This window comes from Narcine bancroftii, chromosome 3 (assembly GCF_036971445.1).
Source record: "Narcine bancroftii isolate sNarBan1 chromosome 3, sNarBan1.hap1, whole genome shotgun sequence".
NCBI lineage: Eukaryota > Metazoa > Chordata > Chondrichthyes > Torpediniformes > Narcinidae > Narcine > Narcine bancroftii.
The window spans coordinates 304,437,713-304,464,277 of NC_091471.1; the positions used below are offsets into that span (position 1 = coordinate 304,437,713).

The 26,565-nt window shown below is 43.5% G+C and overlaps 1 long non-coding RNA gene across 1 annotated transcript in view; it reads right to left on the reverse strand.

Annotated features, from left to right (window-relative positions):
- Positions 1–26,565, reverse strand: part of LOC138759019 (uncharacterized) — a 400,714-nt gene that overhangs the window by 316,403 nt on the left and 57,746 nt on the right. Inside the window, exon 2 of the long non-coding RNA XR_011354590.1 lies at positions 10,620–10,802. This is a non-coding gene — a long non-coding RNA (uncharacterized lncRNA). The remainder of the gene's footprint in view (positions 1–10,619; positions 10,803–26,565) is intronic.

Below are 26,565 nucleotides of genomic sequence, written 5' to 3' on the forward strand. Positions count from 1 at the left end.
CACGGCCATCTTGATACCTTTACACATACATGAGGCTTCAGTTCGCACATGTGCAGTGGGTTCATGTATTGGAGTTCAGTTGGTGAAAGTTAAGCATCCTAACGATATTGAATTTATGCCTTTAACTCTCGTGCATGCACCAACTGAACTCCAATGCGCGAACCCACTGCGCCAACCAACCGAAGCCTCATGCATGCGCACAAGAATCAAGATGGCTGTGCCCAGCTTATGGACCGAGGGACGCCAACTAATAAAGTAAGTACACACTTTTTGGCTCTTACATGCCCTGTATCCCTGTTACAGTTGGTCCAAATACAACATAATCTAGGTAAATTTTATATATTTTCTTTTTAAAATTCAGTCGTATGTGCGGATGGACGTAAGTCACACAGGTTGCAAGTCGGACGTATCTGTATGTATTTTCTTTTGGTCTGGAGTAAAACCCAAATTTAAAAAAAAATTGGACATACAATACGGTAGAAGGCCATTCTAGTAGCAAGCATTTGCCACCCAAATACACCAATTACCTACTCCCTCCGTGACTCCCTTGTCCATTCCTCCCTCCCTGCTAATCATCCCCTTGGCACCTACCCCTGTGACTACAGGAGATGCTCCACTTGCACCTACACGTCCTTCCCCACACAGTGCTTCCAAGTGAAGAAACATTTTACTCATGGATCTGCAGAGGTCATCTACGGCATCCAGTGCTCCCATTGTGGTCTCTTCTACATCAGAGAGACTGGGTGCAGACTGAGAGGTCATTTCGTTGAGCACCTCGGCTCTGTCCACCGCAATAGGGTGAATTGCCCAATCTCCATCCATTTCAATTACCCATCCCATTCCCTTGCTGACATGTCTGTCCATGGTCTCATGGCCTGCCAGACTGAGACCACCAGCAAAGTGGAGGAACCACACCTCATCTTCCGACTGGGTTCAGGCCCGAAACGTCAGTAAACATATCTTTACCTCCTATGGACACTGCAAGAGTGGCTGAGTTTTTACTACAATCCCAGCATCAGCAGACTTTCATGTCTCAATCAATTAACCTATAGACCCTGAGCATTTTTGCTGGGTAGGTGGAAACCGGAGCTCCTGGAGGAAACTCAGGCAGACACAGGGAGAACGTACAAACTCCTTACAGACAGTGTCAGATTCAAACCTGGGTCATTGCCACTGTAACTGTATTGCTCTTACCACTAAGCTAACCATGTTGTTCCCCCCCCCCCACCCCATTATCTTTGTCCTGAAGGTCATTTAAATGTAGACCGTGTTATATAAAAAACTGCAAAGATCAACAAAATATTATTCTCTGCATAATCTAATCATCTATCTTATCCTTCATGCTTGATTAACTTAAAGTTTGAAAGGCACTTCTTTGTGTTTTCCTTTTGCCATTTTCTACAAGAGTACACAATCTGTCAGAGGCAGGCGAATTGTTCCACATGACTTAAGAATACATTCTCTTCAAATACCGTCACTGAATTTACAGTTTCAATATAATGTTTCTGTCAAGAGTTGGTGGACTGAGGGCCATATCGTAACCAAGTTAGTACATGGTTTGCAGATTTGTCACCAGATGATGAACTACCTTGACTTTTTATGAAATAAAATGGAGTGACTAAGTCTCCCTCAGTTGGCTATATTCTTTCTTGAAAGCTCTGTTCAGCTCGCTTCACCCATTTCTTCATCTGAGGATCCCTCTACATTAATCTGCACCACGCACCCTTTACCCGAAGCCTTCCGTGAGCTCCCTCTCTACCAGAGGGAAATCTCCAGTTTTATCCCTTTCTCATCCATCCCATTCCTGACCCCACCACTTCAGCTTCCTCATGACTGCCTGCCCAGCTACCCCCATTGCCCTCCTGGGTAATACACTCTCTAAACGTCCACCGTTCCAATCTAATTCCAAGGAGTCACTGATTACTTTCAAGCTTACTGTTCCCTCAGTTTTGATCTTGTTCTATAGTTTTGAAATGAGTGGAATAAATTTTGATAAACCTTTCTTAATTTGAAATTATTGCCTGCATTATATTGGGTCAAATTATGTTGTGAACGATCTAATTCAAGATCGATTCCATTTTGACACTGTTGATAGTCCATTACAATATGGTTCTCTTCCAATAAAAACAGTTGAGAAGATGGTTTTATGAAGCAATTAGTGGAAAAGGGAAACAGTTTGGCCTATTAGAGTAAACACAGCTCTACATCCCCTGGTGGCAGCAAATGCAAGGGTCTCCAATTGCTCTTGACACTATTCAATCAAAGTTCAAAAGGGAAGTTCATTTAATTAATCCAAAGACCAAACAGTTCTCAAGTACAATAATGTTCTCACATTCCTTCTGCTGATAAAGGACTCCTTTAAGAGAATCTTCTTGGTTTATGGCCCTTAGAATCACACCGAAATGCCATTCAGAGGAAAAGTCTTCTTTAATGACTGAAAAATCTCCTTTTATGCACATAATTGAGCAGCTTTCAGTCACATGACAAATCTCTCCTGTCACATGACATATATAGCAAGCAATTGTAATTAAATTGTTTGACACATTCCTGACACATTAACAAGCATCATGTAAGTGATTTATTTTTAACAATATTAATTGCACATTTCAAAGATTTAATAAACTAAATATCACATGAAGTTCTTGCTGTCTTTCACATGACACTAGAAACACCTATCACCAATGCATATTTCACTGGTGGATAAACAAATGAACCACCAGCTTAGTGGATATTATGAGCATATATTTGATGATTCTGTGCAAGAGCACGGTGCTTAACTGATTAAACTAGACATCAGAATTCTACAGCTTTGATCCAGAGACCCGTTTACATCCTGCTGCAGCAGCTGGGAATTTAAATTCAAGTAATTAAATAAATCTGAATTTGACTCAAAATGCTGCAATAACCGTAACCACCAGGACTGTTATACAACTCATTTGGTTCACTAATGATCTTCAGTGGAAAAAATCTCCCCTCTTTGCCTTGTGTAGGTGAGCATTTTGGGTCCAGTGACCATAATATCAAGATTCAAGTTAATTATGGAGAAGCCTGGGTCTGGTCCTCGAGTTGAGGTTCTGAATTGGAGAATGGCCAATTTTGAGGAACTGAGGAAGGATGTCAGAAGAGTCAATTGCAATAAGTTATTTTCTGGCAAGGGTGCATCCAGCAGGTGGAAGGCCTTCAAGGATGAAATTTTGAGATTGCATGTTCCTACCAGGAATAAGGGCAAAGTTAACAGACATGGGAAACCTTGGTTTTCAAGGGATATTGGAGAGCTGGTTAAGAAAAGGAGGGGCTATATATGTAGTATAGACAACAGGAGGAAATGAGCCACTTGCAAAGTAGAAAATCTAAGAGAATGCTTAAGAAGGAAATTCTTTGGCTTGGCTTCGCGGACGAAGATTTATGGAGGGGGTAAAAAGTCCACGTCAGCTGCAGGCTCGTTTGTGGCTCACAAGTCCGATGCGGGACAGGCAGACACGATTGCAGCGGTTGCAAGGGAAAATTGGTTGGTTGGGGTTGGGTGTTGGGTTTTTCCTCCTTTGCCTTTTGTCAGTGAGGTGGGCTCTGCGGTCTTCTTCAAAGGAGGTTGCTGCCCGCCAAACTGTGAGGCGCCAAGATGCACGGTTTGAGGCGTTATCAGCCCACTGGCAGTGGTCAATGTGGCAGGCACCAAGAGATTTCTTTAGGCAGTCCTTGTACCTTTTCTTTGGTGCACCTCTGTCACGGTAGCCAGTGGAGAGCTCGCCATATAACACGATCTTGGGAAGGCGATGGTCCTCCATTCTGGAGACGTGACCCATCCAGCGCAGCTGGATCTTCAGCAGCGTGGACTCGATGCTGTCGACCTCTGCCATCTCGAGTACTTCGACGTTAGGGGTGTAAGCGCTCCAATGGATGTTGAGGATGGAGCGGAGACAACGCTGGTGGAAGCGTTCTTGGAGCCGTAGGTGGTGCCGGTAGAGGACCCATGATTCGGAGCCGAACAGGAGTGTGGGTATGACAACAGCTCTGTATACGCTTATCTTTGTGAGGTTTTTCAGTTGGTTGTTTTTCCAGACTCTTTTGTGTAGTCTTCCAAAGGCGCTATTTGCCTTGGCGAGTCTGTTGTCTATCTCATTGTCGATCCTTGCATCTGATGAAATGGTGCAGCCGAGATAGGTAAACTGGTTGACCGTTTTGAGTTTTGTGTGCCCGATGGAGATGTGGGGGGGCTGGTAGTCATGGTGGGGAGCTGGCTGATGGAGGACCTCAGTTTTCTTCAGGAAATTAGAAAGGCAAAAAAAGGCATGAATGTGCTTTGGCAGATAATATGAAGGAAAATCCAAAGGATATCTACATATATTAAAAATAAAAGCATAGTAAGGGACAAAATTGGACCCCTAGAAAATCAGAGTGGCAAACTATGTGTGAAGCCTCGCAAAAATGGGGGAGATCTTGAACAATTTTTTTTGTGTCGGTATTTACACAGGAAACTGGCATACTGAATAAGGATGGAACGGAAACAAGTAGAAGTGTCATGGAACATATGGAGTTTAAGGAGAAGGAGGCGCTTGCTGCCTTGAAACAAATAAAGTAAACAAATCCGCTGGACTGGATACGATATTCCCCTCCACCTTGAGGGAAACAAATGCTTAAATTGCAAGGCCTCTGGAAGATATATTCAAAATATCCTTAGTCACTGAGGAGATGCCGGAGGATTGAGGGTGGCTCAAGTTGTCCCACTGTTTAAGAGGGGCTCCAAGAGTAAGCCAAGCCATTATAGGCCAGTGAGCCTGATTTCAGTAGTATGTAAATTTTTGAAGATTGTATATATAGATATTTGGACCATCATCAGTTAATTAAGAACAGATGTGGTAGGTCGCATTTAACAATCTTGTAGAGTTTTTTGAGGAAGTTACCAGGAAGGTTGATGAGGAAAAGGCTGTGGATGTTGACCATACAGACTTTAGTAAGGCCTTTGACAAGGTTGCACATGATAGATTGGTTCAGAAGGTTCGGATACTAGGTATACATAGAGAGGTTGCAAACTGGATTCGAAATTGGCTTGGTGGAAGAAAACAGAGTGGTGGTGGATGGTTGCTTCTTAGACTGGAGGTCTGTGTTGAGTGGTGTTCCTCAGGGATCTGTGTTGGGACCATTATTGTTTGTTATCTATATAAATGAGCTAGATCAGGGGTGTCAAACTCAAATTCACGGAGGGCCAAAATTAAAAACTTGGACTAAGTCGAGGGCCGAACTAAATATTTATTGAAAATTTTCAACAACATCTGCATGTTTTCTCTTCTTTCAACATATGTAATGTTAAACTTTAGGATATAACTTTAGGAGGATAATGTTACAGGTCAGGAGTAGGTAGCTCAAGTTCACCCTTTGCTTGACCTGAGGGAAACATATTTGGTCCCTGTGGAGATGTAGTCAGCATTCACAGGCTGTGTCCATTTTGGCCTGCATCAGGACTCAGCATTTCCTGCTCACTCCTCAGGCTCTAGGCCTCTATTCACCCTCGACCCACCATCCCTCCTTCTACTCATCCCTCCTTCTACTCATCCCTCCCTCTAACTGCCCCCCGCACCACCATAACTTCCCCTGCCCATTACTCCTCACCTACACCCTCTGCCCACCCCTGCTTACCCACCCACTCAGGCCCAGCGCGCTGCCGATCAGCCTTTGCGGACAGCCACCATCTCTCTCTTCACGTGCAGGGACGAACCAGCCATCCCTGGGGTCCGCGCGGGTGCAAGCGCTGAAGGCCGTGGCGACCGGGAGAAGTGCGCTCGTGCTGTGGAAGGGCCGTCCGGTGCCAGTCACGCGGGGCTCGCGCTGCCCGGGGGCCGTGCGCAGCCTGACTTGCCCGTCGCGCCGACAGGAAATCACAGACGCTCGCCCATCCGCCGCACCGCTCGACAGGTGGGAGAAGTGACTGGTTGTGCGGGGAGCCTTCCAACCGGCTGATGACATCGACAGACTTCTCGTGTTACAATTTCTCGTGTTACAATGGGGAAGGATGTGCAATGAAGGGGGAGGATGGTGGGGGTGACATGACCAAAAAACAGCATCGGCTCTCGCTGCAGGGCGGGCCACCTCTAATAAATTTTTGAAATGATCTTGCGGGCCAAATATAATTATATCGCGGGCCAAATTTGGCCCGCGGGCCAGAGTTTGACATGTGTGGCCTAGATGATAACGTGGTGAATTGGATCAGCAAGTTTGCTGATGACACAAAATGGGAGGCGTCGTGGACTGAGGAAGATTTTCAAAGCTTGCAGAGGGATCTGGACCACCTGGGAAATTGGGCCTGTAAATGGCTGATGGAATTTAATGCAGATAAATGTGAGGTGTTGCACTTTGGAAGAGAGAATTAAGGTAAAACGTACACAGTAAATGGTCGACCATTGAGGAGTGCAGAGGAGCAAAGAGATCTGAGAATACATATACATTGTTCCCTGAAGGTGGTGATACATGTGGACAGGGTGGAAAGAAAGCTTTTGGCATCTTAGCCTTTATAAATCAAAGTATTGAGTATAGAAGTTGGGACCATACTTAGAATATTGTGTGCAGTTCTGGTCACCCAGTAGCAGGAAAGCTATCAATAAGATTGAAAGAGTGCAGAGAAGATTTACAAAGATGTTGCCAGGTCTTCAGGAGTTGAGTTACCGGGAAAGGTTAAACAGGTTAGGACTATACTTCTTGGAATGAAGAAGAATGAGGGGAGACTTTAGAGTGGTGTATAAGATTATGAAGGGTATAAACAGAGAGGTAGATGTGAGTAGGATGTTTCCACTTAGATTGGGGGAGATAAATGTGAGAGTTCATAGGTTTAGGCTGAAAGGGGAGAGGTATAAGGGGAACATTAGGGGAAAGTTTTTTCACTCAGAGAGTGGTAGGTGTGTGGAATGAGCTGCCATCGGATGTAGTGAATGCAGATTCAACCTTGAGTGTTAAAAATAAATTGGATAAATACATAGATAGGAGAGGCCTGGAGGGTTATGGAATGAGAGCAGGTCAGTGGGACTAGCTAATTTTTTTGGTTGGCACAGAAGGGTTGAATGGCCTGGTTTTCTGCACTGTAACGTCCTACGGTTCGTATTTGACTCCATTTGCTTCAATGGAGGTTGATTCATCACTGCTCCTTCAGATGAGAAATAACTATCTTTGGACAACAAACGCTAGCATTAGTAGTGACACCCACATCCTCTGAACAAAAAAGTTTTAAGAAATTTCATGAAAGACTGCATAGATCAGTGGTTTTCAAACTGCCCCCTTAAACTCGCATTCCACCTTAAGCAATCCCTATGCCATAAGTGCTCTGTGATTAGAAAACGGGGAGAACAACCCCCATTTGAGAATAAGCAGAGGAGACGATCCAAGGGACAGTGACCGCAGCAAAGGGCTCTGTGGTTAAAGAAACACGAAGCCTGTTGAAGACTCGAATTGAGGAACTCACACAGGCTCGGGCTGCTGGTCACTGTGACTAAGGGATTCACACCAGGTGGCGAACTGCTGGAGTCTGGCTCAAGTCTGGCTGAAAGGGTACCAAGTATCAGAAATGGGATACGAGAGGGTGCCGAGGGTGCTGAAGGTTTCCTGACAGTGTCAGAGGTTCAGATCTGGAGCTGATGGTTTGGACTGGACTCTGTGTGGCTGAGGAGGCTGCGGTAGCGCTGGAGGTGAATCCACCAACACTCCATGACTCTGGCGGGAACTCTCTTTTGCTTCTCTTTCTCTAATAGGTGCTTAAGGCAATTTCTGCCGATGGTGAATCTGTCTGCCTTACGGCAGACTAAAACAGATCTTGTGTAATATTGCACTGTCTTTATTACATGACAATAAATTGAATCTTGAATTTGGATAAAGAAGTGTCTCCTGAATTCCATTTGGATTCATTTGTGACTGCTTATGCCATCTGAGAATTCAAAGAGCGAATACAGTTTTCAGGGATGCAGAGAGCAGATAGGAAAACATGAGGCATCTTGGAAGAGGCGTGGGCATGCAATTTTTTTTAATCAGATGGTTGAACGTGGACCAAATTACTTTGTCATCTACATTTATCATCCAATGATCAGTTAATGCATAATTGATGTTGCTAGGAGAATTAAACTATCTTGTATCTTGCTGAAAGCATATCCTTTGTGCTTGTAGGTGACACCTGATTAAAGCTGATAAGCAAAGCTGATTATTTCAGGTAAAAAAAAATGAAAGAGTGGGCCTCTTTATGGGAGAAAAAAGGCAAATGTAAAGACAGAGATTCTCCATCTTTGCATCGCTGAACTTACCTCCATAAAAGGTCCGAAGGGAGATGGACTGCTGGAATACGCTCTAGCTTCCATCTGCCTGGGGGGTGTTGGGGGGGGGGTACACTTAAAGGTGGAGCATAGTGCTCCAGCTCCTCCATAAAATGAATATTGCTAAAAGCACCTGCAAAGGTATGGAGGGGGGGGGGGGGGGGGGGGGGGAAGGGGCTGATAACATCACGATGACATCATCAGCCCACGACCCAACTGTGAATTTTACAGGGCAACAGCGATTTGTCTTTAAATGATCATTATACATGTGAGTGAAGGCTAAAGTTTTATTATTCTTTTGGGGGGGAGAGAATGGCCATATTAATTTTTCACTTCTTGGTGCATATGTTTGACATCATGGTGGCGGGCAGCGCTACTGCACCACTCACCCGCCTTCCTCAGCTCTGGAAGACGGATCACGACTCTGCTCTCCATAAAGGCAAGGCTGCACCCGCATTATAGGCCATCACCATAAAAGGTAAATTCCCCTTTATTTCCCACTTGGAAATAGGCTGAACCATATAAAGGCCTAGTAACAAACGTCAGCTCACAATAAACAGGATCTCAGGCTCCTTCACTCTCACCTCGATGGCCTAAACATTCCCCAAAAGGAGTCCGATATTGAGGCCTGCAGACAGTGTAGCCAATCTGAGCACATATTCATCTCCATTACTGAATTTAGCTCCAAAACTGAACAATCAACATATACCACTTAGATGGCATTGCCTTAAAAGAACAAAATACATGAGTAACCTCTCCTCACTATGTGTTAATTATCTACCAGCACATAAACATATTTCCTATTTTATTAGAATGGATTGTACTTTTAAACTGTTGCTAGAGAACTTTGCATTAACCATATTATTCTGGCAGTGGATAATATGACAGAAGTCTCATCTGGAAAGTATTTCAGTGGAAAAGAAATTGGCAAGATTTGGCTGGGATCAGCTTCAGATGAGACACCCGGGAGGTGGAGACAAATGGAAGATCGCTGGAAGATGGATAGCATTGCCACGATAAGAGGAGGCAGGATGAACTGATAATGCCTGGAAATTCATGGCCGATGTTGACAGATATCTGTTGATGTTGCAGAGAAAACATATTAATTTCTGCTTGCAACACATATCTTATCAACCAGGTAAAATGTACTGAAATTTCAATTCAGCGAGAAATGCACTCTGGATTCTGCTGAGCAACAAAGATAGCACAAGAGTTGAAATTTCTATCCCCAGTGTTATGACCAGATCCCTGACATGACCGCGACTAAATGCTATTCTGCTATTTTTAAGTTATTTTTTTATATCACAGCCTAGCTGGCAGAGGTGATTTGTCATTGTCTCACATTTCAGAAAGTGATCGCACAGGTCTGAGAGCATTAGGGTCACTTTGTCTATCCTGGTCTTTCGATTAAAAAAAATCATGCCTGTCCTATACCCAGTGTTTTCCATCAGTTCTTCACCAACAAGCAGCTGTCCATCACTCCTTCAAAAATTATTGAAGGAATATTTTCTTTTTGCAAGTCTAACTACCTTGTGCCTGTTCCAGTGGTTCTGCACATTTGTGTTGGACAGAAGATAAATAAAGGAAGAATGTGTCCTCCATTCCATGGGCTTTCTCTAACAATACAATTCTGAGATCTCTACCCCAGTTTGGGCTTCCCTGTTTTCCTTCACTCCACCTATAGCAGCTATTTCTGCAGCTCCCTGGACCTTATTCTCATGGGGTCATGTACTCCATGAACCCAAATGACCCTATACTCATGGGGTTATGTACTCCATGAACCCGAATGACCTTATACTCATGGGGTCATGTATTCCATGGACAATCCCTCTCATGCCCTCTGAGAAGGAGCTGCAAATTTTAAGTACTCATCTCAATAACATCCAGAAGCCCATCCCAGCAAGTACTACCTGCCATATCAGGTGGCAATGGGTTTCAAAGTGGCCTCGACAGCCAGCTCAGAACCCCAGAAATGACATAAAAGCAAGTCGTCCTCCAAGGGACTAATGCAAAAGAAAAAAAATTACACGAGGACAAAGTCCATTTGGTTACTAAAGTAAATGTAGAATAGGGCTCACAAACCGATCACAAGTGTCAGGGAAAAGAGAGAAAAGGAACTTAAAACACAAACAACAAGATCATGACCTGATCATCCAGCTCAAGAGATCTTTCTGACAGATCAGTGTAAGGGTCTCTTTTTCTTGTCAGAGTTTATATCTTGTTTCTGGGAGACACAACTCCAGGTCTCATGCTCCACAACCTGGTTCCATCTGTCTGCCACCTTTCACCCCTCCTTGGTTTTCCTACTGATCCCATCCTTCTTTTTAAAATTACCTGTATTCGTTTCTCAGTCCTGAAGTGGGCTTTTGACCCAAAATATCCCTCCGTGGATGTTGGCTGATCCTCTGACCTCCAGTACTTTGGGTTTGTTTTGACCTTATATCAGTGTAGGGTAATTCCAGATATTTCTCACACCACTTGGTCCATTGAACTCTCTCGTTCCCCGAAGATGGACATCTGTAGGGACACAGCAAAAGAAGCTGTAATGGAGAGGTGTGAAAATAGGGAAAACAAGAGCAAATGGAACACAAAAACACATTGCTTTTTACATGATCTTGAGGAACGTAAGTGGTATGTTTACTTTAGCAGCAACCAATATTGTACTTTAAGGTTCTTAGTTTCTGATGAATACTTTGAGACAATTCTGTGCAATGTCATGACATGTAAATCTCCTTTCTTTTTTCCAAGTGATATGTAATGCAAATCCCTCGTTAGAGATTTTAGCACAAGCCCCAGTCATAATTGTTAAATTGTTGCTCACTGATCCATTTTCTATGATGTTGCTCACAGTCAATTAAAGGATTTGTTACTTTCCACAGCATGAAGTATTAATGCCGTATAGGAGGCAACATTAAGACTATTTATAAAATTGTATTTGTCGATTGTTTTTGATCCATGAGTAATTTATTTACATTTACAGACCCTTCAAGCTCCATAGCTTCAGGACTTTGTATTTAAGTCACAGCAAAATTATAAATATTCATATATGTTTTAGACACACAGCATGGTAACAGGCCCTTTTGGCCCATAAGCTCATACCATCCAATTAACCTATTAACCCCGTACGTTTTGAATGGTGGGATGAAACCGGAGTCTCCAGGGAAAATCCACACAGACACAAAGGAGAACGTACAAATTCCTTACAGACAGCATCAGATGAGAACCCCGGACCTGGTGCTGTAATCTTTGGCTTGGCATCGCGGGCGAAGATTTATGGAGGGGTAATGTCCACGTCAGCTGCAGGCTCGTTTGTGGCTGACAAGTCCGATGCGGGACAGGCAGACACGGTTGCAGCGGTTGCAAGGGAAAATTGGTTGGTTGGGGTTGGGTGTTGGGTTTTTCCTCCTTTGTCTTTTGATAGTGAGGTGGGCTCTGCGGTCTTCTTCAAAGGAGGTCGCTGCCCGCTGAACTGTGAGGCGCCAAGATGCACGGTTTGAGGCGATATCAGCCCACTGGCAGTGGTCAATGTGGCAGGCACCAAGATCTTTCTTTAGGCAGTCCTTGTACCTCTTCTTTGGTGCACCTCTGTCTCGGTGGCCAGTGGAGAGCTCGCCATATAACACGATCTTGGGAAGGCGATGGTCCTCTATTCTGGAGACGTGACCTACCCAACGCAGTTTGATCTTCAGCAGCGTGGATTCAATGATGTGGGCCTCTGCCATCTCGAGTACTTCGATGTTGGAGATAAAGTCGCTCCAATGAATGTTGAGGATGGAGCGGAGACAACGCTAGTGGAAGCGTTCTAGGAGCCGTAGGTGATGCCGGTAAAGGACCCATGATTCGGAGCCGAACAGGAGTGTGGGTATGACAACAGCTCTGTATACGCTAATCTTTGTGAGGTTTTTCAGTTGGTTGTTTTTCCAGACTCTTTTGTGTAGTCTTCCAAAGGCGCTATTTGCCTTGGTGAGTCTGTTGTCTCTCTCGTTGTCGATCCTTGCATCCGATGAAATGGTGCAGCCGAGATAGGTAAACTGGTTGACCGTTTTGAGTTTTGTGTGCCCGATAGAGATGTGGGGGGTCTGGTAGTCATGGTGGGGAGCTGGCTGATGGAGGACCTCAGTTTTCTTCAGGCTGACTTCCAGGCCAAACATTTTGGCAGTTTCCGCAAAACAGGACGTCAAGCGCTGAAGAGCTGGCTCTGAATGGGCAACTAAAGCGGCATCATCTGCAAAGAGTAGTTCACGGACAAGTTGCTCTTTTGTCTTGGTGTGAGCTTGCAGGCGCCTCAGATTGAAGAGACTGCCATCCGTGCGGTACCGGATGTAAATAGCATCTTCATTGTTGAGGTCTTTCATGGCTTGGTTCAGCATCATGCTGAAGAAGATTGAAAAGAGGGTTGGTGCGAGAACGCAGCCTTGATTCACGCCATTGTTAATGGAGAAGGATTCAGAGAGCTCATTGCTGTATCTGACCCGACCTTGTTGGTTTTCGTGCAGTTGGATAACCATGTTGAGGAACTTTGGGGGGCATCCGAGGCGCTCTAGTATTTGCCAAAGCCCTTTCCTACTCACGGTGTCGAAGGTTTTGGTGAGGTCAACAAAGGTGATGTAGAGTCCTTTGTTTTGTTCTCTGCACTTTTCTTGGAGCTGTCTGAGGGCAAAGACCATGTCAGTAGTTCCTCTGTTTGCGCGAAAGCCGCACTGTGATTCTGGGAGAACATTTTCGGCGACACTAGGTATTATTCTATTTAGGAGAATCCTAGCGAAGATTTTGCTTGCAATGGAGAGCAGCGTGATTCCCCTGTAGTTTGAGCAGTCTGATTTCTCGCCTTTGTTTTTGTACAGGGCGATGATGATAGAATCACAAATATCCTGAGGCAGCTTTCCTTGGTCCCAGCAGAGCTTGAAAAACTCATGCAGTTTGGCATGCAGAGTTTTGCCGCCAGCCTTCCAGACCTCTGGGGGGGATTCCATCCATACCTGCTGCTTTGCCACTTTTCAGTTGTTCAATTGTCTTATATGTCTCTTTCCGGGTGAGGACCTCATCCAGCTCTAGCCTTAAGGGCTGTTGAGGGAGCTAGATTCTTGGACTGAGCGGTTGGCATTGAAAAGAGATTGGAAGTGTTCTGACCATCGGTTGAGGATGAGATCTTGTCGCTGAGGAGGACTTTGCCGTCTGAGCTGCGCAGCGGGCTTTGGACTTGGGGTGAGGGGCCGTACACAGCCTTTGCAGCCTCGTAAAAACCCCTGAAGTCGCCAATGTCCGCGCTGATCTGGGTTCGTTTGGCGAGGCTAGTCAACCACTCATTTTGGATCTCCCGGAGTTTGCGCTGAAGATGGCTGCATGCGCGACGGAAGGCTCGTTTCTTCTCTGGCCAGGACGGCTTTGCAAGGTGAGCCTGGTGGGCAGCTCGCTTCTTTGCCAGCAGCTCCTGGATTTCCTGGTTGTTTTCGTCGAACCAGTCCTTGTTTTTCCTGGAGGAGAAGCCCAGTATTTCTTCAGTGGATTGCAGTCTGGTAGTCTTCAGCTGATCCCAGAGGGTTTCAGGGGACGAGTCCGTGAGGTGGATTGCATTGTCGAGCTTTGCTTTGAGGTTTGCCTGGAAGTTTCCTCTCACTTCGTCTGACTGCAAGTTTCCAACATTGAACCTCTTTCTGGGGGCTTTACTGATCCTGGACTTTGGCTTGAAGTGAAGGTTGAGCTTGCAGTGAACCAGCCGGTGGTCAGTGTGGCATTCCGCACTGGGCATGACCCTGGTGTGGAGCACATCTCGTTTGTCTCTTTCTCGCACCAGGACGTAGTCCAGGAGGTGCCAGTGTTTGGATCGGGGATGCATCCAGGTAGTCTTCAGGCTGTCCCTCTGCTGAAAAAGGGTGTTTGTAATGACAAGCCACTGTTCTGCGCAGAGCTCCAACAGGAGGCCCCCGTTGTCATTGCACTTGCCGACACCATGCTTGCCCAGGATTCCTGGCCAGGTTTCTGAGTCTTTGCCGACACGAGCGTTGAAGTCACCAAGGATGACAACCTTGTCAGCTGTAGGGGTGCGTTGAATGAGGTTGCGCAGATCAGTGTAGAACTTGTTCTTTTCTGCTGGTTCCGCCTGGAGGGTTGGAGCATAGACACTGATGAGGGTGATGCGACGCTTGTTTTGAAGGGGGAGACGCATGGACATGATCCGGTCTGAGTGGCCTGTCGGGAAGTTTTTGAGTTTGGAGGCAATGGAGTTCTTGACCATGAAGCCTACACCAGATAGTCGTCATTCATCCATAGGCTTGCCAGACCAGTAGAGTGTGTATCCCACGTCGCGTTCTTGGAGGCCTACATCTGCAAGGCGGACTTCACTGAGATCGGCTATGTCGATGTCAAGTCTGAGGAGTTCATGCGCGATGAGGGCAGACCAACGTTCAGGTCGGTGGCTGTTAGCCTTGTCTAGCATGGTTCTGATGTTCCAGCATGCTAGCTTGAGTTTGTGAGCATCTTTTGAGGGGGAGGATGTGGATGGGGAGGATGTGGACATGTCCTCGGGCCTGCGCGAAGGAGCTTTTAGGTGGAGTGCAGTGAGCGCAGTACTGGCCCCACCCTTTACACCCATGGTTCGTGTGCCGTGGCCAAGCAAGCTGGGACGTGGCAGCGAGGTCCTTGGGTCATAGGTTTTATATCGGAGTGGCCTTATCCTATGCAGGTTTCTTATCCGGACTGGAGAGGCCTGCCTCCCCTCCTAGGTCGGACCATACCTGGTCGCAAATCACCTGTGGACATGGCCTAGGTAAGTTTAATTGGGTTCTCTAACTACCTCTGAGGTAGGTCAGGGACCCGGTTGGATTCTGACGGGGTTGACCGAGTCACACCCTTTCTTCCTGCTGTGTAACTGGGGTGTAAAATGTAAAAAGTGAGGGGGAGGCGGCGGCCCCGGCCTCGGTCGAGTGAGGCAGGTGGAGGCCCCGCTCCGGGAAGAAAGAAGGAGGTGGCGGCCCCGGTCCGGGCAGAGTGAAGCAGGCGGTGGCCCCGGTCCGGGCACAGGGAAGGCTGCGGCGGCCCCGGCCCCAGTCCGAGCAGAAGGTAGGCGGCGGCGGCTCCGATCCGGGCAAAAGCAAAGGTGGTGCTGTAATAATGATGCGCTAACCACTACACTAACCGTGCCACCCTTTTATTTATGTTTAATGCCTTTTTTGAACACTTTTGTAGTGAAGATTACTCCAAGGATGTAAGGTAAAATGACTGCAAGTGGGTATCTTGTCTGAACTGGGCAGGACTGTGAAATGGATGCTGGGATTGCATTGTGTGCTAAGGTCACACTTACTTTACCCTTTGATAGGAGACAAACTAGATTCATCCCGAGGCCTCATAACCCTGATCTTCATGATGAGTAACGGCACTGTTTATTGTGTAACTATAAGTGCCACCAATCTTAGGAGAGCCCAGTATTCCATCTAGGAAGCATGCTAGTAAAACTTGGCGGGAAGGAGAAAGGGTGAGAAATTGATTAAGAACCATCATGGTTTACAAGAATTGCTTTTATATTATCGCCATCCCATTGACAACCTCCCATATTTTGCCTTCCAGTATTTCCACTGACAGTGGGCCTTTGATTCTAGAATCCAAAAACTTGGCATCACATTAATTAATGCATAAATATATATCAACTAATTACTTTTTCATCTCTTTATTGAAACATAACGCTACTGCTTGAACATTATGTTTCCTAGCCTAGGAAGAAAAGCAGCAGAAAACCTAGTAAAAATATTTCTGGAAGTTGAAACTTAACAACTGCCCTTGCCAAACAAAATTTAAACTCTTCCTGGCCTAGGGAGCTATTTTGATCACATAAAATGAGGTCAGCCTTAACAAGACAGTTAAATATCAAAATTTACTTGAGTAGTTTTGGGTAACACTACAGCAGCTCTATTGGTGCAATGAGAAAAAAAAAGTACATCTCCATACGCATCCAGTCAGCATGGCTACATCCTGTTGTAAATGTGTCGCTACTTCTTCTGAATGCATATTCCAATGTCCAAATTTGTAATGAGTTAACAATTACTCGTCTCTGGCAATTCAATCTAGCTTTGCACATATTGCTTAATCCATTCCCTGAAAACTTTTTTTCAATTCTTATTTTAAAATTGAAATTTCTAATGACCAAAATAAACACTTTTAAACAATTACTCACTTCATAGTAGAAGTGCTAAATTGTCCCAAATGAGTTTATCATGTGTCGATTTCAAAGGCTTAATTACAAGTTGAGCTCAGAGACCCCTTCTTTCCCCGAAACCTGTGCACAGATATGGATTATTAACTAGACTGTGGTAATGCAAACAAATTTGGATTATGCCATCTCAGCTTGAGTGATGAATCTAATTTCCCTGGATGGATCCATAGGTGCACTGGTGGAATAATTTTGCTTCATCTCACGCATTTCCAGCTCGTTCATTTTTTTTCCCCTCAATGAAGTTAAAAACTTAAGAGATTAATTTGAAAAGCTTTATCAAGGTTAAAGTTGAACAAAGTGAAAAACAAGATCAACAGTGGTTAATTTGTGTTCTTGGAGGAGTTGAACATTATGCTGAAGGGAGAGAGAGGACAGGGGTCAAACAATATACCCTTGTCTAGTTCCAATCAGCCAATAAGGGAGGGGAATAATGAATGACAGAAGACAGGATCAGAGAGTAGAATATTTCTTTACTATAGTGTTACTCGGATTCCAAATGAAACAATTAAATTTTGGAGCTAATTGAGTTTTATGAGAAATTGGAAAAGAATATTACTGATACAACTGGGAAACAAAGCCTTTTACGTCTGGTATCAATGAAATAGGAGGAGATAAAGGCTAAGGTGAGATATAAAAATATAAAGTGCTTAATATCTTCATGTTATGTCTTAAACTGTAACTGAATCTGTTTTTAGACATACAGCACAGTAACAGCATCGAGTCCACGCTGCTGAAGATCCAGCTGCGCTGGGTGGGTCACGTCTCCAGAATGGAGGACCATCGCCTTCCCAAGATCGTGTTATATGGCGAGCTCTCCACTGGCCACCGTGACAGAGGTGCACCAAAGAAAAGGTACAAGGACTGCCTAAAGAAATCTCTTGGTGCCTGCCACATTGACCACCGCCAGTGGGCTGATATCGCCTCAAACCGTGCATCTTGGCGCCTCACAGTTTGGTGGGCAGCAACCTCCTTTGAAGAAGACCGCAGAGCCCACCTCACTGACAAAAGGCAAAGGAGGAAAAACCCAACACCCAACCCCAACCAACCAATTTTCCCCTGCAACCGCTGCAACCGTGTCTGCCTGTCCTGCATCGGACTTGTCAGCCACAAACGAGCCTGCAGCTGACGTGGACATTTACCCCCTCCATAAATCTTCGCCCGCGAAGCCAAGCCAAAGACAGTAACAGGTCCTTTCGGCCCACGAGCCCATGCTGCCCCAATTGACCTACTCCCTGCGACATTTAGAAGGGTGGAAGGAAACTGGAGCACCCAGAATAACCCCATACAGACACAGGGAAAATGAACAAATTCCTTACAGACAGCTCGGGATTTGAACCCAAGTCCCAGTCGCTGGCGCTGTAATAGCATTGTGCTAAACATGTCACCTATTTACAAATTTTGCAAATGATGAAAGGTTTTAAGGAAAGGAACAGACACAGAATGGAATAGAGGGAGTATAAAAGAGAGATTGGCCAAGGATGCTGATGTTCATTTGTCTGATTCGACTATCTGAGGAGTGGTGAATGAGCAAGGAGCACAAATGGCAGAGAGGGGGTGGTAGGTTCAAAAAAAGGGGAGAAATGTGGGATTTTATTGGATCAGGGAGAAGGGAAATGCACCTTTGGGAGGTGAAGAGAGGGTCTTAATAATAATCGGGAAGCCTGAGTGAGAGATGGAGTTGCATACGATGGAAACTAAGGATTAGATATGCACCTTCTCCTGGTAACAACATGGGTTTTTTCAGGTTCTCCTAAAGACATAGAGGATGGTTGGTTCATTGGCCATTGTAAAATTCCTATTGTGTGTATGTGAGTGGTAGTATCTGAGGGGTGAGGGGGGGGGGGTGTGGAAGAGAATGTAGGGAGAACAAAAATGGGATTATCATAGGATTATATAAAATGGCTGGTTAATGTTCAGTATACCATGGCTGATAGGCTGAATGTTCTGCTCCACAGTCTCATGCCACAGAAGCTAAGAGACTTTGGGGCTTATTCACTCATTATTTGGATGATCTGTAGATAGAATGTGCAGAAGATTAAGTTGGGAAGTGCAGAAGAGGATATCACAAGATGTAACAAGGGACACAGACATGGAGAGTAGCTAGCTCTATGAACCTGGTCATATTTTAATCTAATTTGCAGGGAATTGGCAGAGTTTTATAAACCAACCATTTTAAGATAGTTTAACATTTCCTTCAAAGGCACAGCATGCTTCATTCACTAATATACTGGCTGCAATACCACAGGACAGTGAATCATATCAGGAATAAGCAATGAGCCATCTCCAGAAATAGATGTAAATAAACATGATACAGTTTAAATAGTATGTTAAAGAACTAGAACAAAATAAATTGCTCATTTCTTAGCGGTTTTTGAGAAATCTCCCAATATATGGACAAAGTACCCATACTTGACCTGGGAAATGCTCTTTGCACCAATTGAATCTAAATTGAAAATCTAACCACAAGATGAGGCACAATTCCCTCTGATCTCAAAATAATGTAGCTTGCATTACATGATCTCGTATTTTTCGTTTTACAAAATAAGACATCAGTCAATCTATTCTGAATAACAATACAGGAGAGCTACTCGACATGGAAATACCACAGGAAATGTTTGGAAACACCCAGCAGTTGTTGTCAGAGAAGGTCATTAATATTTCAGGTCAAAGACCCTTTGCAACTCTAACCCTAAAAAATTGTAGGGGATTTTGACTTGAAATTTTAACTCTGCTTCTCTTTCCACAGATGCTGACTGACTGTTCAACATTTTCCGTGAATACTTCAGATTTCCAGGAACTGAAGTTTTTTGTTCATTTACTATGTTTATAATCCACGATGGAAAATGTCTTAGTGGTTAGTGGTCGATTAAAGGTGAGACCAATGTCATTCAGAGAAAGCAAGGATATAGAAGGAACAACATCTCTTATTCGGTATATTCTAATTATTCAAAATCCTTCATTGTAACCTGTTTTTCTGTCATTGATTCATACGAGAAAAAAAAAATTCAGAAGGGCACTGAGAGAACCATGCAGCAACCTTTGTGAATTATTGCAAGCTATTTTACTATTTCGGAAAATCCTAATCGAAGCACCAATATGAAATGTGAAAAGAGCAGCAGCGTCCACAAAATAGGCACCACTCATGGGAATGAGAAGAGACAGCTTCCATCAGGATAGCTAATCTGCAATCCGTGTCACATGATTCCCCAAATATGCGCAAGCAGATACTTGACATTTAGGTTCCTGGAATGAAAATACAAGTGGACACAGAGTAATAGCACCAAGAAATGATTACAATGAAGACAGTCTTGGATCTCAGGCCTAAATTTAACTGTAAAATCCAATTGTGTGGGAATTTGTTTCATGAATGTCACCATCACTCCAGGAGTCCTTGTGATTGCTTTTATATTGTTGTTGTAATGGGTTATAAAAAGAAAAGAAGGTGCATTTAACGGTGTCCTCAGGAGATTTCAGTAAACTTCTCAGCATACCAGTTGTGAGAGTCATTAAGTAGTTACGAAATGAATTCGTGGACAGTGTATTTTCTTAGTGATGGTGCTTGAGGAATGAGTGATCGGTTGCATGTTTTTCTTTAAATAGGGCAGGCATTAGTGATATTTTAATGTAAGTTTTTCATAATTTATCTAGAACTAAAATGAATGACTATATGAAAATAAATGTATATCTATAGAAAACGACATCTGTAGCTTCATCAACATGAAATTGAGATAACATTAGCTCTTGGATCAAATTAGCAAAAATAGTAAATTCTGGAAATACTCAACATGTCAGATAGCAACTACAGAGGGGTTCATCAGCACAAGTCACCGAATGTTGTCCGTTGAAGTTGTGGAATGACAAATTTGACCCCACTACAAATCACAAGGGATCTTAATGTTGTTCCACAATAGCTAATCTTCCTTCTTCTGTAGTTGTGAAAGGGATTTATCCCACTGAAATGGGAAAGTCTCTATTCGCTCACTTCAAGTTCTGCCTGAATTGCTGAGTATCCAGTGGCTAGGGTTGGTGTCACCTGGTGACATGGTGTCACCCTTCTCCCATAGACCGAGCATAGAGGAAACAGGTGTGTGTTCCTTGTATGTCTGGGGTGGCTGTGGCGGCGTCAGTGCTGAGTAAGGGGGTGGGGGTGGCGGTGGTACTGAGAAGTTGGGGGTGGGGTGGCGGCAGCAGCAGTGCTGAGCTGAGCTGGGAGGGAGGCAGTGCAAAACTAGGGGGGTGGGAATGGTGGCAAAGCTGAACCGGGAGAGGGGCTCTGACTGGCTTCAAAAAGTAAGTAACATAGAGTTTTAGCCTTGTAGATATATTGATCCATGAAAGCAGGGCTTACAAAAATGTTTTTGTTGTTGTAACTAACTACAGGGATATTTATATATATATTTAATTTCTGCTGAAACACTGAACAAAAATTTTATAGACAGTCATTATGGTGGTGTCAATCTGACAGTATCACCTGGTGTGGTCCACACCCCCGCACCCGCTTAGTGATACCAGAGCGAGTATCCCCAGTATTTCCTGCTTACATTTCAGAAGTCCAACATCTTCACTTTTTTGCTTTCCAGAAGATTTTAAACACCTATTTCAAAAAGTGACCCTTCTTCACAAAATGGCACGCCTTGATGAGGTTTATGAAAGAACAGTATATGCATTTATTTCACAAACTGCTGGTTAGTGTCCTAATTGGCTATGGTAAATTACACAAAAGTTCTGTAAAAACTCAACAGGTCATGCAGCATCATTGGAAGATATCTTGTTTGTTTAGATATACAGCACTTTACAGGCCCTTTTGGCCCACGAGCTCATGCTGCCCAATTACACCTACAACCTCCAAACACGTTTTCAGGGCTGGAAGGAAACCAGAGCTCCCAGGGAAAGCCCACTTAGACACAGGGAGAATGTGCAATAATAAATTACTCCTGTACTAGATGGATAGTAGGAGAGGCAGGGTGGAGTTGATGGGCATGTGAGAGAGAATAAGTTACAAGGTTATAAGTTGGCGTATGGATTGATGGGAGAGCTGGCATAAATTCAATTGGCCAAATCACCTCCTCTTGACCACCTCACAGCCACCAAACCGAGACCATATATGGCTCTCAGCTTCTGAAGCCTCACTTGGATCTTCTCTGGCCCGGGAAGACTTAATCCCATGACTGAAACGGGATGATTCCCATTATCTACACTAAAATCAAAGAAATGCTTACATACTGTATATATTGCTTTTGCATTTTTAAAATTACCTTCAGTCATATTCCCATTCTCAAACAGAGTGAGTTCAGACTAAAAATCTCAAATCTATCTGGATGTGATTTGCTGAGGCTTGATCACCAAATTTCTGAAGAACCATTTGTCCAGACCTTAAACAAAATATTTACCCCCTCCATAAATCTTCGTCCGCGAAGCTAAGCCAAAGAAGAAGAAACAAATTATATACACCTAGTTATATCTCTGGCTGCCTTGCATTCTGATCATTTATTTTCAAATGTAGTCAAAGGTACATTGTCACTTCAGAAATATTAAACTCTCATAATTGAAAATGATTGTCCAGGCTGTTGCTTCCATCAGTCGGACTGACGCAGCCCAGTGACCCAGATCTTGGACGTGATAGGAAAGCCTAGGCTTTGTATTTTTTGAAAGCTGTTGCCTTACAGACATAATTTCTTCCAATTGCCTGAAAAATATTACATTCATGAGGAAACAGCATCTGTTTTATTGTAAGCACTTTTTTTATTTTTTAATGAAGCCTAAAGGGAATTAGTAATAAGCTCCCAGATCCATCTTTGTGCTTCACTATTTCTGTAATGTTTTGAAGTAACTTGTACATTCGGAAAATGTAATTGGCAGAGCAACGTTCCGTGGAGAATGTTATGAGTTAGTAAATTTTAAATTCATTTATAGAGCATGTCTATTCCCAATAAGGCTAGCGTTTTTTTACTCATCCTTAATTGCCCTTTGGAAGGTGATGATGAGCTGGCTTCTTGAATTGGTGCAGCCCTCCAGGTGAAGTAGCTATTGGAGAGTGAGTTCCTGGATGAAGACCAGCAATCATGAAGAATCAGTAACGAATTAGGATGGTGTGCACCGTTTTCCAAGTTGCCTGGGCAAGCAACTGCATTACATTTTGGAGACGCAAGTATACATCCTGATTTTTTTTTTCAAAACTTGATGTTGAGCCAATAAAAGGGCTGTTTTCTCCTGAATGTAATTAGTTTTCTTATAAGAACTGCAAACGCTGGAATCTGGAACAAGAGCGAGAAGTTGGAAGGACTCCACGGATCAGGTGGCATCCATGGAGAGAGGACTGTCCATTCTTCCACAGTCCTGACCTGAAATATTGCACATCAACGTATCTCAATGGATGCTGCCTGACCTGTTCAGTTCTCATTGTTTGCTTAATTTTCTGGAGAGTTGTTTGAGCTTCTCTTATGTGACCTTCTTTAAATGTTGTACCATGCTCCTGATATGAGCTTTGTGGATGACATTGAAGTGTCAGGGAGTGAGCCATTTGCCACAGGGTACCTAAACTGTGATGTGCTCTCATATTGCTTTATATATGTAACTGATCAAGTCGAGTTTCTGGTTGTTGACCCCAAGGATGTTGATAGTGTGGGAATCGGCAATGGTAATGCCATTGAATGTCAAGCATAGCACATTCTATTAATTGGATTTAGCACCTGATGTATCAGAAATTTACACTTAATCAGCAGAGAATGATCCAGGACTGCAATGGAATTGGTTTAGAATTAGACAATCCCATTCTGACAGATGAAAGCATGAACCATGCAGGGTGAGGGAAGAAGATGGCAGCTTGACAGAGTTAGAGAATTTATTTATTTTTATTTAGACATACAGCTCGCTAACAGGCCCTTCCAGTCCGAGTCCATGCTGCCCAAATTACACCCAATTGTCATACAACCCTCAGAATGTTTTGAACGGTGGGAGGAAACTGGAAAACCCAGAGGAAACTCACACAGACACTTGGAGAACGTACAAACTCCGTATAGACAGCATGGAATTCAAACCTCGGTCCTGTTCACTGGCGCAGTAACAGCATTGCACCAACCATTACGCTGTGAGAGGGGACAGGAAGGGACGGTCTGGGCAGAGGAAATTGACAGATGAGGTGTGAGCCAACAGTGAGAGAACTGGTCAATAACGAGGTTAAAAGGCACATGGAATGTTTACATTTATTCACTGAGAAGTAGTTACAAGAGCACAAAGATTCTGCTGAATCAAGCTTGAATACAGTCAACAATTTTGGTTGTTACATTCTTGGAGGCAGTGCAGAGGATATTTTTGATATTGCCAGGATTGAAATACTATGGGTTTGAAGAAAGGCTGAGTAATTATAGTGCTTCATTTGCAATTGTGATAGCTAAGAGAGATTTAGTTGAGGTGCATAAAGTTATGAGGGGTTTTAAGAGTAAATAACTTCCCTCCTTTAAAAGAGGGGACAAAAACAAAGGGTTATGAAACTAAATTATAAAGTGGAAGATTTAGAAGGGATGCAGGGAAAAAAATTTTAACCCAAGGATATATTAGAGGTCAGGAAATCTCTGTTAGAATAGAAGTTAAAGCAGAAACATACATCACATTTCTACAATAATTACGTAGAACTATACTTGAAAGGCTGTGACCTGCAGAGTTACTGACTTAGTGCTGGAAGGTGGGCTAAACGTGGCATGGACATGATGGGATGAGTAGCCTCTTTCTGTGTAATTGGTCTTCTGATATTCTGAGATAAATCAAGGGGCTGAGGCAAAGAAAAGCAAATAGAAGATACCAAGGAGATGTACCGTGGAGCTTGGAGCATGCAGAAGCAGAGGAGAAGGAAAAGGAAGTGCAAGTCAGAGAACAAATACACAAGATCAGGGAAAAGATATTAAAGATTATTGATAAACAGATCAGAGAGATTGGGAAGAAAAGGCAGAAAAAAAATGAAGGATTAGGCCATATCATTTCTCACCATAGAAAGCACTCAGAACCACCTACCTGCTTGTCCCATTAATGCTTAAATCCCCTACAATTCAAAGAACTCAAAGGGCTGTAGAAGAAAAAGTAGCCACATCCATCATAGGCTCTAACCTCCCCCAACCCCCCCCCCCCACCACCCCACAATCCCCCTGATGACAGCGTAACTGCAACATTCAATCAGAAGATACAGAAGCTTGAAGACCAGCACCTCTAGGTTCAAAAACATTTTATTTCCAACAGCTGTCAGACTCCTGAACCTCTCATTACACCAATCACAGACTGCTCAGATGCCATAAAAGTTCTGTCTACACTCAGTAGTTCTCAACCTTTTTCTTTCCACTCACATCCCACTTTAAGTATTCCCTATGCCATCGGTGATCTGTGATTAGTAAAGGATTGCTTAAGGTGGTATCTGAGTGAGCAGGGAAGGTTGAGAATCACTGCTCTAGACCCAATTGATACTGAAATATTTTGCTTGAGAAAAATTCTCATTGGCCCGTTTCCTTTAGAGTTATGAGACCTTGCACATAATGAGTCAATTAAGTACGATTAAAAGAGTGGCTTTCAACCTTTTTCTTTCCACTCACATCCCACTTTAAGTATTCCCTATGCCATCGGTGATCTGTGATTAGTAAAGGATTGCTTAAGGTGGTATCTGAGTGAGCAGGGAAGGTTGAGAATCACTGCTCTAGACCCAATTGATACTGAAATATTTTGCTTGAGAAAAATTCTCATTGGCCCGTTTCCTTTAGAGTTATGAGACCGTGCACATAATGAGTCAATTAAGTACGATTAAAAGAGTGGCTTTCAACCTTTTTCTTTCCACTCACATCCCACTTTAAGTATTCCCTATGCCATCGGTGATCTGTGATTAGTAAAGGATTGCTTAAGGTGGTATCTGAGTGAGCAGGGAAGGTTGAGAATCACTGCTCTAGACCCAATTGATACTGAAATATTTTGCTTGAGAAAAATTCTCATTGGCCCGTTTCCTTTAGAGTTATGAGACCGTGCACATAATGAGTCAATTAAGTACGATTAAAAGAGTGGCTTTCAACCTTTTTCTTTCCACTCACATCCCACTTTAAGTATTCCCTATGCCATCGGTGATCTGTGATTAGTAAAGGATTGCTTAAGGTGGTATCTGAGTGAGCAGGGAAGGTTGAGAATCACTGCTCTAGACCCAATTGATACTGAAATATTTTGCTTGAGAAAAATTCTCACTGGCCCATTTCCTTTAGAGTTATGAGACCGTGCACATAATGAATCAATAAAGTACGATTAAAAGAGTGGCTTTCAACCTTTTTCTTTCCACTCACATCCCACTTTAAGTATTCCCTATGCCATCGGTGATCTGTGATTAGTAAAGGATTGCTTAAGGTGGTATCTGAGTGAGCAGGGAAAGTTGAGAATCACTGCTCTAGACCCAATTGATACTGAAATATTTTGCTTGAGAAAAATTCTCATTGGCCCGTTTCCTTTAGAGTTATGAGACCGTGCACATAATGAGTCAATTAAGTACGATTAAAAGAGTGGCTTTCAACCTTTTTCTTTCCACTCACATCCCACTTTAAGTATTCCCTATGCCATCGGTGATCTGTGATTAGTAAAGGATTGCTTAAGGTGGTATCTGAGTGAGCAGGGAAAGTTGAGAATCACTGCTCTAGACCCAATTGATACTGAAATATTTTGCTTGAGAAAAATTCTCATTGGCCCGTTTCCTTTAGAGTTATGAGACCGTGCACATAATGAGTCAATTAAGTACGATTAAAAGAGTGGCTTTCAACCTTTTTCTTTCCACTCACATACCACCGTAAGCAAAATCTTACTAATCACAGAGCACCTATAGCAATAGGGAATACTTAAAATGATATGTGACTGGTCTACACTATTGTAATACTGCATTTTTTTTTGCATTATGATAACAAATATTTATTATCTATCTTTTGTATTTACAGTGGTATCTCTTTTAAATTAATTTAATATTCATTGATCTAGTTGCTCTTTTAACAAGGTACCCATTGAGCTACCGCAAGTAGGTCCTTGGGTGTCGATGTACATTACAATTCAATGTATTTGACAAAAAAC